Source organism: Panthera uncia (genome assembly GCF_023721935.1).
Source record: "Panthera uncia isolate 11264 chromosome A3 unlocalized genomic scaffold, Puncia_PCG_1.0 HiC_scaffold_12, whole genome shotgun sequence".
In the NCBI taxonomy this organism is placed as follows: Eukaryota; Metazoa; Chordata; class Mammalia; order Carnivora; family Felidae; genus Panthera; species Panthera uncia.
This window is the reverse complement of record NW_026057579.1, coordinates 37,535,175-37,548,285: the sequence shown is the minus strand read 5'-3', so window position 1 is coordinate 37,548,285 and position 13,111 is coordinate 37,535,175. Positions and strand designations below refer to the sequence as shown.

The 13,111-nt window shown below is 50.5% G+C and overlaps 1 protein-coding gene across 1 annotated transcript in view; it reads left to right on the top strand.

Annotated features, from left to right (window-relative positions):
* DCDC2C (doublecortin domain containing 2C) overlaps positions 1–13,111 on the top strand; it is a 71,759-nt gene that overhangs the window by 57,660 nt on the left and 988 nt on the right. The gene's annotated exons all lie outside the window — the stretch shown is intronic.

Here is a 13,111-nt window from a genome sequence, read left to right as displayed (position 1 = left end):
ATTTATTCATACTGTGATGGATTCCTGTCTATTTATTTTCTGCTTCGGGCTGTAATCCAGTGTGGCATTATTTGTCGTTCTCATTGTTCCTGTTTGGGACCGTAATTCCTTCAGCCCGGCTCCCAGCTCCCTTTGACACGTTGCTTTGACGTGTTCTGTTTAAGAGCTTCCTTTTTTTCTGTTACTGCGAGTGCCTCCAGGCCCCTCTTGTTTTCCCTGCCCTTGCTGTGGAACCAGTCAAGTGTCCAGGGAGCCTTGGCTGTGTGCCCTCAGGCCTGCCGCACCCACTCTGATCCAAGCCTGAAACCTTCTTACCCCTGTCTTCCTCCCACGCTCTGCCCCAGGGAAGCCAGCACTCAGGCCCCGTCTCTCCTTGGCGGAATCTGTCTGTCCTTCAGTTCTGGGCTAGTTGGTTTCCCCGTGATCCCAACTCTCTGACGACTTCTAGAAAATTGTAATTTCATACATTATCTCACTTTGTCTTGTTGTTGGGATAGGAGAGACTCTCTTTCCAGTTCTTCACGTTCCAGAGAACAGCTGGCTCATTTTTGATATGGGACGTGTTGGGGAGGACGTGATTGGTGGTGAAAACCTTAGAGTGACCCACGGGAATCCGTGTATGAGCTGGGTCTGTGGGTCCCGGTGTCCAGCTTGGTCCCTGAACTACTGTTGAGTGAAGAATCCAACAGACTGGGGCTGGACCCTGAGGTCAGACGGGGGGAGATTTTCTCATCCGTGGTGATCCGTGGGCTTCATTTGTCTCCGTCTGGACTTGCAGGCAAGGCCAGAGTAAAGGTGCACCTGCCATTTCGTGGAAAGGTAGCTGGCCTTCCAGCACGGGCTGCCATGTTTTGGCAAATCATTGTCGAGTGCGCTGATATCTCCAGGGGACTAACCTTTGTTGCAAACTTCAGTTCCCAGGGTTTGGTTGTAGCTGAGTGTTCTGCTCCTGAGGACCTCTGTTTATAGCTCAGAGAGAAAAGTTTCAGCTAACACTGATGGTTTCTATTTCAGGAAGACAATTCACGAATGTCTTTTAAGAAAAGGTTTTCCTTAAGACACAGCACAAAGGAAAAAGGTATGTCACGTAGATGTGGAAGAAATCGCAATGTGTGTATTCTGCAGAAATTCGGCCATGGGTGCGGGTACTTGTATGATCCTGTTGTAAACGGCTAGTCAAATTTGTCTCTTGAAGTATACTTAAAATATGCAGAAGATATTCGATAGGTCTTACTTCTTGCCCACCATTTCCTTCTGCCCCCTCCAAAACCCAATAACATCACCAAATCTTAAATTGTTTCCTAATTTTTTTCATAGCTGTTTATTTATAATCATAATTTTTTAGATTTGTGTTTTTAAAAGTAGTTTGATGTATATGACTTCCTGATGTAACATGCTAGCCATGGAGAGTGGGAAATGATATATTACTGTCTGAAATGACATAATGCTTGGGAAATGCTTTGCAAAGTGTAAAAATCCTACGGACGTATTAACTACTTGTCTTTTTGTCATGTAAACTGGGTGTTTTCTGGATGAGGAAACCGAGGCATAGAGTGGGTAGGAGTCCTTTCCAAAAGGTCACGTGTCATTTCCTGTTTCTGAATTGTGATGTAGCAGGACTCTGACAGTGTGCCTTCTGGGGTCTGAAGGTCTCGGACCTGTGGGCAGTTCATTCCACAGCCATGAATTGTGCCTCGGATCTTTATCAGTAACTACTGTGCTCTCTGGGTGTAATTTAGTCCCCCAAACAAACCACCTGTAGCCCTTTGTTCCTTTAAAGTGTGGCGATCCCAGTTCCTGAGACAGGAACGCCTTCTGAGGGTACCTCGCAGTGGGGATTACCTAGCACCGTCTGTTTCCCCCGTTCCTTCCGTGGACCCATGTGGAAGGACCCAAGCATCGCTCCCCCTGCAGGGAGACAGAGGGGTGTCGACTGCAGGGGAGGCCGGAGGGAGCTCTGCTGGCTCGTAGGGAGTAGGGGAGCCCAAACTCCCTGGTCCGGTGGGCCGGCTGTCACCATCCCATCTCACTGGCTGACTTCTCTTAGCACTACTCATTTTTAACATAAACTAGCTCTCACGAGAGCCTTGAAGGTTCAAGGTGTGGGGGCGGAGAGCACCGGGCTCGTGTTCGGTAGAGCCACTGTGGAACAGAGGGGGCGGTGCCTGGGGACCAGCAAGGCTGGACCGTAGGAGCGTCGGTGGTTTTCAGGCTCCATGACGGTAGTGAGGTTCTTTGTGTCAGCTGACTTTCTATACGACTTCCCGTCTGTAGGCTGGGAGCAAAATCAGTGAGGGACACAGGCTGGCTTGGAACCCATTCTACCTTATTCTGTTTGGGAGTTCAATTTAAAATTTTCATTATAGGGCTGCCTGGGGGGCTCGGTCAGTTAGGCAACTGACTCCTGATTTCGGCTCAGATCATGATCTCACGGTTCGTGGGTTCCAGCCCCACGTGGGGCTCCGTGCTGACAGTGTGGAGCCTGATTTGGATTCTCTCTCTCCCTCTCTCTCTGCCGCTCCCCTGCTTGTGTGTGGGCCCTCTCTCTCAAAATAAACAAATAAACCTAAAAAATAAAGATTAATACATTTTCATTATAATTGTTTGTATTTCCACGATTGAAATCTCTCAACAACAATTCCTATTGGATGTCGGGAAAACAGAAACTCCCCTGAATGTTCAGGAATGGCTACCATTTGAGTTTCTATGGTTTTTGATAACTTAAGAGAAAAATCATATTGAGTATGATAAGTGCCAACAAGATAATGGGGGAATTTTGTTTTGTTTTGTTTGGAAGAGAAAATGGTTATCTCCCAGATGCTAAAACTGGAAGGTGTGGCATCCACGAGGGCCCCAGATCGCCACCTGGTGACCAGAAGGGAACCCCCGGGGCGCCCCTTGTAAGTCAGGCCCAAGCGTCCCTTCGGGTGTGGAATATGGGTCTGAGCCACTGTGTCTCTTTTTGTTATTTGAATTAAAAAAATTTTTTTAATGTTTATTGAGAGAGAGAGAGAGAGAGGGAGGGAGACAGAGGATGAGCGGGGGAGCAGAGAGAGAGGGAGACACAGAATCGGAAGCAGGCTCCAGGCTCTGAGCTGTCAGCACGGAGTCCGACGCCGGGCTTGAACCCATGAATCGTGAGATCGAAATCGGACCGAAATTGGACACTTAACCGCCTGAGCCGCCCAGGCACCCTTGTTATTTGCTGTTTATTTGAAGGATGCTCTTCAGGTGACAGTTCATGACAGGGAGAAGTCTCAGTGAGCAACACCTAACCTGTCTCCCGCTGCCAGCCCCTCCTGTGCCCTTCCCCTGCGGTCAAGGTCTTGAGTACTTTAAAAAAACCCTATTAAGTGCTGCAGGCGTTTATTGAGCCTTAAGTATATGAAATGTATATTGAACCATCTGCTTTAACGGCGCTTTAAAATTATGCACAGATTCCAAAATACCTTCATAGACATTTCCTTTTCCTTTTTATTTTCATTTCAATCCCCTTGCCAGGTGACAATCCTCATTTCACAGAGAACAGAATGACTAGCTGTCTTGTCCTCGGTAACACAGGTGACAGAAGAAACAGCAGAAATTCAAGCAAACCCATTTCTCCTCCCTCTACCCCCCCCTCCCCCCCACCCACAGCCGATGAGGCACCGTGCTGGGTGGGCCAGCTCCCCCAGGGGACTGGCTCTGGTCTGCGGTGGGTTTACCCCTGATGCCAGCCCCGGGTCACCTGATGAGGTGGCTTTGAGTGATTTTATGACCCCTCCAGTTTGTTTCCAAGTGACCAGGTTACCTTTGGGCTCCACTCAATAGATGTGTGGTTCAACAACAGCTTCAAGGTCTCTGGGCGGTTTTTCACCCGAGTACGTTACACAGGGCTGTTGGAGTTAATCAGCCAATCTGAGGCCACCAGAAATTGTGACTTATTTGGGAGAAGGCAATGAGCCCATTTCATACCTCACTGAAAAAACGTCACCTTCCCCACTGAGTGCTTGTGGCTGTTAGTGGCCGTCCGTCCTATCGACTCCCGTGCAAGCAGGTGCACGAAGTCTTGGACTTCTGGCCGGTTCTAACCCTTGCTCCCAGAACAGCGCAGTGCCTGCCTGCATTTTGTCAGAGTTTGCACGTTTCGTTTTTCTGGGGGAATGAGGCCGTCTGAAGTCCCTGAGTTTAATTCAAGGTGATCATAATCTCATTTGTTTTATCTCACTGGGAGTCATTTTGGGCTGTGTTCTGTTGCTGTTATCTTTGCTTGTTTTGAGAATTGGGAAGCAGAGGGATATTCAAAGTGAAGGAACAAAAGAATCCGAAAAAAAAGACCGGTGTCTTTCCACTGTAGTTTTTCAGCCTTGTTACTTTGCTTCAAAGTGCTCACAGCTCCAGGGGCAGTCAGGGAATGAGCACAGCACCGCTCAGCGCCCGGGTGCCTGGCTCAGACACCTGCTCTCGCAGCCTCGGTGAGACGGGGCCCCTCGCCGGGCGCTCCCCCGTGTGCCGAAGTTGGGCAGCCACCGGGCGACGCGTGGCCAGGCCAGACTCTCACGCTCTCCGGAGGCTTCCTTGCGTGTCTTTTTTTTTCTTCCTATGATTTTAGTCAGTCTGGAAACTTAGGAATCATTTAAGATACAGTCGTAACTTATGGATTGTCATTCAAAGAGCCACTGGCGGTTGGTGGGGACGGTGGGACCAGCAGGCGGGAAGGGCCTCCCAAACCGCAGAGAGCACGTACCCCGGGACCGGCTTGCCTTCTGGATCGACACATTTTTGGTTCAAAAGTACACTGTGACTTTCTGGGCTTTTCTTAAACGTGGCCTAATTTCACAGCCTCCTTTGACTTGTGATGGTACCCTACCCTGCCCTGGAAAAATTAATCACGATGACTTATTTTTAAAGTTTCATTTCACTATCTTTGGGTAAAGCCAGGGGACTGACTTGCCTGAACCAGGCTGCTGTTTTATGACTTTGATCAGAGCGACCCCGCGCAGCCCTCACAGCCCTTCCCATCTCCCCACCCCTCAGTGGGTCCTTCCCTGCTTTTCTCTCTTCCTGTGGGTGGCCAGCGGAGAAGCCCTCTGCTCCAGGAGCTGTTGCCAGTTATCTACCCCATAGTGTGAAGTTCAGTGGCGCCCAGCTTCCTTTGTGCTTGGAGGCCATCTTAGAACGAGCTGACTCTTGGGAAGGGGGTGGGAAGGAAGTGACGGGGCTCTGACGGTAAGGCCGAGTAGGCCTGTGAGGCCAGCCCTGGTCTGTAGGGGAGGATGCTAACCAAGCAGAAAATGATTCCACTGAATACACATCTTATTTGACCAAGGATAAGGAAGACTGAGAGAGAAGCAAGTGGTTGGCTTGGTGTTTGGCCCCTGATTTGTGCTTCCCCGTTTACCCGTCGGCGCGTCTACGTGCTTCTGTGCGGTCTGAGATGTTTGGTAGGCAGCAACTCCATGAGAGCCATGTCTTTCCATTCTGTACGTTATGAGTGCTGTTGCTTGAGAGGTTTCATTTTTTGGCACATTCATTTAGTGATGTCCTGTGATCTTTTACGCAAGTATGAAATGACGCTTAGTTCCACAACATGGTGCACAGGGGACTGAGCACCAGGCATCCGGAGGTAACTCCGGACCTGCTGTGTCAACTCATATTGGCCCCAGGGGCCCCAGAAAGAGGCGGGTGGAATTGGTTAAGAGGAGGTGCTCCCTTTTGGTTGGGTTTGAGTCGGGCTGAACTGTGAAATCGGAGTGTGGTTCGGCTCCTTCTGACGGCTCTTCTCGGCTGACGAGCGTGTGCAGAGAAGCCGCCCCGTCCCTCCATGGTGCTGCCTGTGCTGAGGCTGCCTGGAGGGCCGGGGAGGGTGGCCGTGGGACAGCTGCCATGGGGGACGAGAGCTCAGTGGTCCCTTGGGCTGTGCGGCGGGACTGACGTTCATTCACCGGGGGTTGCTTGAGTTTTGAACCCAGTCTTTGCCTTCAGACAGGACTAGGTCCAAGTAATCCTAGAGAAAAGTGTTCACTATACTTTTTTCTCCTTAGATGCTTTCCTTACCGCTAAACCTAAGTTGATTCTGAGAATCTAAGACCCCTCCTTCTTGGGCTAGCAGAACTCGATTCCCGTCTGGTATTTGGTCGACAGTCATTCTTAGGAGATACTGTGGTTTGGGTCCAGACCACTGCAATAAAGCAAATACTCCACTAAAGTGAATTCTGCAATACAGCAAGTCAGATGAAGGTTTTGGTTTCCTACTGTGTGTAAAAGTTACATCTACACCACACTGGGGCCTCTTAAGCGTGCCGTGGCGTTATGTCTAAAAAAAAAAAACAGTGTAGATACTTCAAGAAATACTTTATTGCTAAAAATGCTATCCTCTGAGCTTTCAGTGAGTCATAACCACAGATCACCATCACACATATAACAGTAACGAAAAAGTCTGAAATATTGAAAGAATTACCCAGATGTGACGTGGAGACACGGAGTGAGCCAGTGTTGTTGGAACAGTGATGTCACCAGACATGCTTGACTCAGAGTAGCCACAAACCCTCAATTTGAAAACAGACAAACAAACAACACCCCAGCGTCTGCAAAGTGCAATAAAGGAAAGTTGCAACAGTGACACGAGGCATGCCTGAATAGGAAGCCCCTCTCCGGTTTTGTAGGATACGTAACCTTAGCTGATTAAATGATCTTCCAAGTTCATAGAGATGTCTTGGTGTTCATAAAACAAGTTGAATTTGTATGGCGCCTTTCTCCATTAGCGATGGGAGACTGTGCCTTATACACAGGGGTGCAGGGAGAGGGGCCATTTCCCTGTCTTCCTGAGGGCCATGAAAACAGGGTGTCCTTCCTTCTGTTTGTTGACATCGCTTCTCCAAGATGATCTTGGAGAAGCGGTCATGGCATAGATTGAAACTGATAAGAGAACATTAATATGTAACGACCTAAAAATTATTTTTAAAATATTTGGGAATTGATAAGGAGAAGCAAAGTGTTAACCAGAGGAAGTGAGCATTCAAATGAACCTTAATCGCTTCGTCGGCCATGGGCGCAGGGGGAGGCGTGCCGGACGGAGCACGCTGGGGTCGGGCGCCCGCCCTGCCCCTGGTACCCGCGGCATCCGAGCAAGTAACTCAGACTCTTTGAACGTTATTTTGCTCATCTACGGAATCGAGGGCACGCGGCCCTGTTGTGATATTCAATGAGAAAAGTGACGTGAAGGTGTATCGAAAACTCTAAACTGTAAACAGACGTAGGGCAATTCTTCATCGTGCGCTCTCATCCCTGGGAGCTTCCCCGAGCTCTGTAGCTCTGCATGCATGTGTTGTGTAGAGGCACCTGCGTCTCCCGGCCTGGCCGAGGGGCCCCTTCCTGCTGCGGCTCACCATCATCGGGATCTTGACTTGGTTGCCAGCCGTCTCCGCACACCTGATTTCGGCTGGTCCTCCGGGTGGCGTCTTCCGGTCTCTGTGCACCAAGCGGATGCTCGGGATGAAACCCTTAATATCCCTGCGCGGTCCAGGAACGCATCTCCCCTGCCTGCACCGTATACTTTGCTTGAATTTCTTGGCAAATTTCACAGGAATAAGGCCTGTGGCATATGTGTCATGGTTTCTTTCAAACGAGATGGTGACACGTATTCATCGGTAGGAAGAAAAGAATAAGTAGCTTACAACATGGCTGGAATTTAGTCTAGGAAGGGACCCGAAAGATCCAGTCTCCCCATTTCCCCTGCAATTTCTCTTCTGAGGAGGTCCCACTCCCGTCACCACCCGGGTCTTCTTTTTTAGCTGTGAAATAAAAGGTAAGGACAAAGTCCTTGGTTTTCAATCTTTGAAAGAAAACATGGGAAAATTTTAGAGTGGAGACATCTGGCAGGCAGCACCGGCCTGAGGGGTCAAGGTTAATACCACCAGTGATAAATAATGTACTAGATGTCTTGCTATGAGGCGGTGGGAAGGGCTCTGCTTCTCTCTAGCAGTGTAGTAGAATAGTAGTGTTCCTCCAAAGCCATGACTCCAGTCTATTCCTGATAAAACATCAGCTACACCAAACTGAGGGACATTCTACAGAATACCCAACCGGTACTCTTCAAGAAAAGTGTCACGGTCGTGGAAAATAAGGAAGGACCGAGAAGCTGTGACAGTTTGGAGGAGACTAGGAGACGCGGGGACTGACTGCAAGGTGCTATTGAGGACTGGATCCCGGGACAGCAAAGGGATATGAATGGAAACACTGGTGAATTCCAAATCACGTCTGTAGTGAAGCAGCGTTGTCTTACTGTTGATTTTAGTTTTTATAAACGTACCTTGGTTGTGTAAGATGTTAACACCAGGTGAAGCTGGGTGAAGAGAGGATTGGAGCTCTGTCAGGATTGGAGAGTGAAGTTGACACGGGTCGTTACCCTGTGTGGGAAAGATGAGGCCCAAGGTGTGGTCTCAGGAGAAGGATAGAAAACAGGGTCGCTGGATGGGATGGGGCTGTAGAGCTGAGAGGCCAACACTGGAAGGTGTGTCTCGAGTGGCCGCTGAGATCCCCAAGGACAGTGACGGGGGCTCTGTTAGGGGGAGAGAGGGGCTGCGGGCCGGGGGGGTCAGGAAGGGAGGGCCATGGCCACTCCAAGGAACATGGGTGGGAGGAAGGGTCTGATGACATGGGCTATGAAGAGGGAGGAGGAAGGGCTGAAGGTCTAGAAATGGCAGTGAGGAGCGAGGAGGACCCGTCCCCTCCTCCAAGCATGCGGGAGAGACAGCCGCCACCACCTGGGGACACTGCGGGGGAGACTGTGTCCTCAGGAGGGTATGACTTGGGTAATCTCTTCTGCGGGGCACTTTGAAGCTTCTGTACCTCTGAGCCAGCAAAATCGCCTCTGGAAGTTTATCCCAAGGCTACAAAATCAGACAATTTCTTATTCCCCATTGCCACCCTTGGCGTGGATTACAACTTCTAACAGAGGGTGGCGGGTCTGTGACTTCAATTTATTTCCATTTTGGGGGGCTTTGCTCTGCTTTCCCAATTTTCTATCATAAGCACATTTGAATACCGAAAATTAAAATTATTTTAAGAGTAAAAATGTCTATATTGGCTGCAGGCGGGCTCATTAGGCTAACCTGTTTGTTATTCCGGGTCGCCAGGGGGAGACGCGTCCTTCAAGCCACTATCGGAGACGCCGTGAATTCAAACTATTTTTTGATTTAACTTGTAATTCCCTCTAAGGACTTGGAAAATGCCTTTGCTACTTTATTCGAAAACATTCCAGCCCACAGAGAAATCAGACGGCTAGGTAATCGTTACAGAGTATGAAAGTTAAATGCTACCTAACTCTGGGCTTCTAACTTACCGCGAGTGAATTATACCTTAAACCCAAACGCTGGATTTATTTTCACCAATTTGAGCCTGACATCTTAATTCACAACCAGCAGCTGCCGTGTATTCTGGCAGTCACTAAGCTAAGTGCAAGCGGACAGGAGTCTTCAAGGCAAGCGCTGACGACTCTACGCACGGCACACTCAAGTCACATTATGCAGTAAAGCAGACGAGTGATGGAGTTCTTTGTGGACGAAGGTGGGGGTCTTTGTGAACTCATCCAGCTGTCGTGGTGCGTCTGGTTCCTGGTGGTCTCTGACCGCCTGCGATGTCGTCGCAACCAGCCTTCTCCTGAAAGTCCTGGTTCTCGTTCACTCTCCTCTGCCCCGATTTTCAGACTCCCCAGCTGCTGCTGTTGGCAGTTTAATCTCTCCAATCAAATCTTGTAACAGCTTCTCGAATTTCTCCCTCCAGTGGCTGTCAGCAACCCCAGCTGCTCTTGTATATCTTTTTCATCCTGCTCGCCAAAATGTCAGGCCTTCAGTCTAGCTGTCTGGCCCCGGAGTTCAAGCTGACTGAAGCGCTTATTAGCAAAGGTATTTCTGTGTTACTCACGCCAGTGGAAACCTTGACACAGAGCTACACTTAGAAGCACGCATCTATAATGGAACAGATATTTTCACGCTACGTGCGTGAATCGGCAGAGACGGCACAAACCTCCCAATCCCCGAAGCCAACGCAAAATTGCCAGATAAGATGTTAAATGGGGCAGATCCGCAGAAGCTGGATTGCCTTCATTGACGTCGTACTGTGTGGATTAGCATGTTATACCTTGCAAGCGTTGACATAAGTCATACGTGTCTACTTTTAGCGTTTTTTTAGACCGAGTGTTCTATTTTTATTGCTATTTACTCCTGGGGTTTTTGAAAAACAGCTGCTGTGTAAGTCGAGCTGGTTTACATTTTCTGGTTGTTCGGAGGGTGCACCCAACGCCTGCATTTTACGGTTTACTTGGTGTAACGGGAGAGACTCTGTTACCTCCTAAATCTCGTGTGGAGCCAGGGAAACACCACCTATGCCCCCGACTGCCCTCGATGAAACCGCATGAGGAAACAGTTGAAGAGCAAAGAACGCTGTCACTAAAGGCCTTTTTTCCTCAGAGGAAGAAAAATAAGATCACAATTTTGCCAGTTGCCCTGCAATCTCAGAAACTACAATTTACGTAGTGTTGGCATGACTTCCTGTGTAATAACGCGCGATTATCCTTTTACCGAAATTGGCTCTAAATTCTCTCAAAGCCAGTCACCGTGGGAATATTCCAGCAATTCTTTCAGCTCTTACATCTAAATCTCGTAATATGTAAACCCGTTGGTCCGTTGATTAATATCTGGATGTTGCTCTCTTTTTATCATCTCTCAGGACCCTCAGTGAGAATAAAAAAGTGGTTCCGTTTCCTGGTAAGAGAGTGAATTATCGATGATCGCTTACGGGGTGTGTATGACCCGTGCGGATGGCTGCTCTGGGCTCACTTTGTCCATTTGTGAGTTTTCCCTTTTGAAAATGTCCGAAGCAGGTCACTTTATGCGTTGCCCCAGCCTGACCTGGCCATCCACGGCCATCTGTTTACAGGCAGCCTTCCGCTTGGATTACGTGGCTTTGAACAAACGACTTACTCCTTCCTGACTAAGCAGGGACCCCTCTAAGCTGCATTTTATATGGCTCGGTTTCGAGGTGACTTGACAAGTGGAGGTTTGGACGTCACCATAGGGTGGCGCTGTCTGTCGGCTCACGGTTCGTGGAATTGCTTTAATATTTCACTGCATACCCTCGTGGTAGTTGGAAAAAAAAAAAAAAAAGTAGGGAAGAGAAAAAATAAAGCTCCTGAAACTTGTAACATGAAGTATGGGTTTCAGACAGGAGACTTCAGACCAATAAGTGAATATGTGCCCCTAAGTGTCCCATTTGTAGCCGTTATTAGAGGTCTCTTGGATCGGGGGTTCAGTCCTGAAGGAAAATACAGCACGCGTATGTGACACTAGCAATATCCCACCGGCGATTGCACTTGAGAGGCAAGGAGAGCTCAGGGCGTTTTGAAATCACGTTTTATTATATATTAACATAACGCATATAGTATTTTATGTTATATTAATATTTAATGTAATTTTATATTACATTTTATGGTAATACATTACCCGTAAACATGCTTTGATATCTTCGTTCTATTTTTAACCTCGCACGTTCTAATTTTGTCTGCTTTTAGGATTGCCTTGTGTGCAGGGCTAGGGGATGGCTGGTGCATTCATTCTTCATTGCCCTCTTTCATTTATCAAACATTTTCTGAGTACCTTCGGCCTGTGGGGTTGAGCTGGGTGCCGGAGAACAAAGAGGGGGAGGCAGCCTCTTGGCGACCAGTGGGGGCGGCGGACTGTGAGCGGGGATCGCACCCACCCGCAGGAGGGCGCCCGCGGGAGGACGCCGAGCTTCTGAGCCTGCATGGCTCCCGGGGTTTGCAAAGCGCGGCCGGCCCGGCGCCGGCCCTCGCCGCCTCTGCCTTTCCTTGGACACACAGTCGTGTGCGTCTTAGTCCCCCACCCCGCCTTTGCTGTTTAAACGTGCATGTGATCACGGTGACTATCGTATCACGTATCCGTCAATTGTAACAGCTCCCTGTCTGCTTCCATTCGCTGGTCTCCATAATCCTACATTTTTAAGATTCAGACTTTTACCCCAATTTTTCAAGAAGGGAAGAACTGAAACCCAGAAAGGGGAAGGCGACTCGTCCAATATTACTGTTGAGGTTGGGGGTGGGGGGGTGGGGGCTGCGGGGCAGGGCTCCCAGAGGAGCTGCCGGTTCTGCGCTGGGTACTTGCTGGGCGCCGAGGGTGCATGCGAGTGAGGCTCGGACTTGCACGAGAAGCTCACTGATACCGGCCTTGGGGGCGGATGCATAAGCGGAGGTTGTGTGGGTGCCGTGGAAGGTCCCTGAAGGAGAACACGGGCCTGTCTGGGCCGGGGAGGGGCTGCAGGGACTTCCAGGTGGTGCCGTGAAGGAGAGAGGGCGGCTCGGGTGGGGTGTGGACGCTCCGTGGGGAGCCGCCAAGCGGGTGCCGCGGAGAAGGGCCCGCAGGTGCCACGGGCGCAGCGGTGGCCGCACGCGGCAGGTGCAGGGGTCTGTGGTCCCCACAGGCGCGTGCGCGGCACCGGTGGGGGCGGGAGGCGCGTGTCCATTTCAGGTCGGTTTTAGGTCCTACCGGGTAGGCTGGGACCCGTGAGGGCGGAGTGTCGGGGACTTTACACAGAGATTCTCTCTGGATCGCGCGAAGTGTAGCGAGGCCTGGAGGCTCCCCTGGGTGTCTCCCCCCAGCGGTGACGCGGGGGCCTGGGTTTGGGCGCGTCACCGTCCCCCACAGGTGACGGTGGGGTTTGCGCGGGGAGGAGGCGGGGAGGAGGCTGCCTCAGGCCGTCGCCTCCTCAGCCCAGAGCGGCGGGCATCTCGTCTCACGGCCCTTTGGTCAGAATGGGTGTCTGGCCCCGCGTGGAGGCTGCGGTCTGGAGGGGTCTTTGGTGGCTCCGCCCCAGGGATGGGGGAGGGGAGCCGGCCTGGCGGCCCCTGGCATCACCGCCACAGCCTGATGTGTCATTCTGAGGGTCTGGGGCTTCGTGTGCCAGAGCAGGTGGGTGACATCATCGCATTGATGTTTAAGATAATGATGTGGCCATCAGGGGAGAAGGGCAAGGTGACAGTGTTACCTTCATTCACAATATTCTGTGGTGGAGGCCCGGACGGGACTGGGCCGCAGGGAAGGGACAGCGTCCCGGGAGG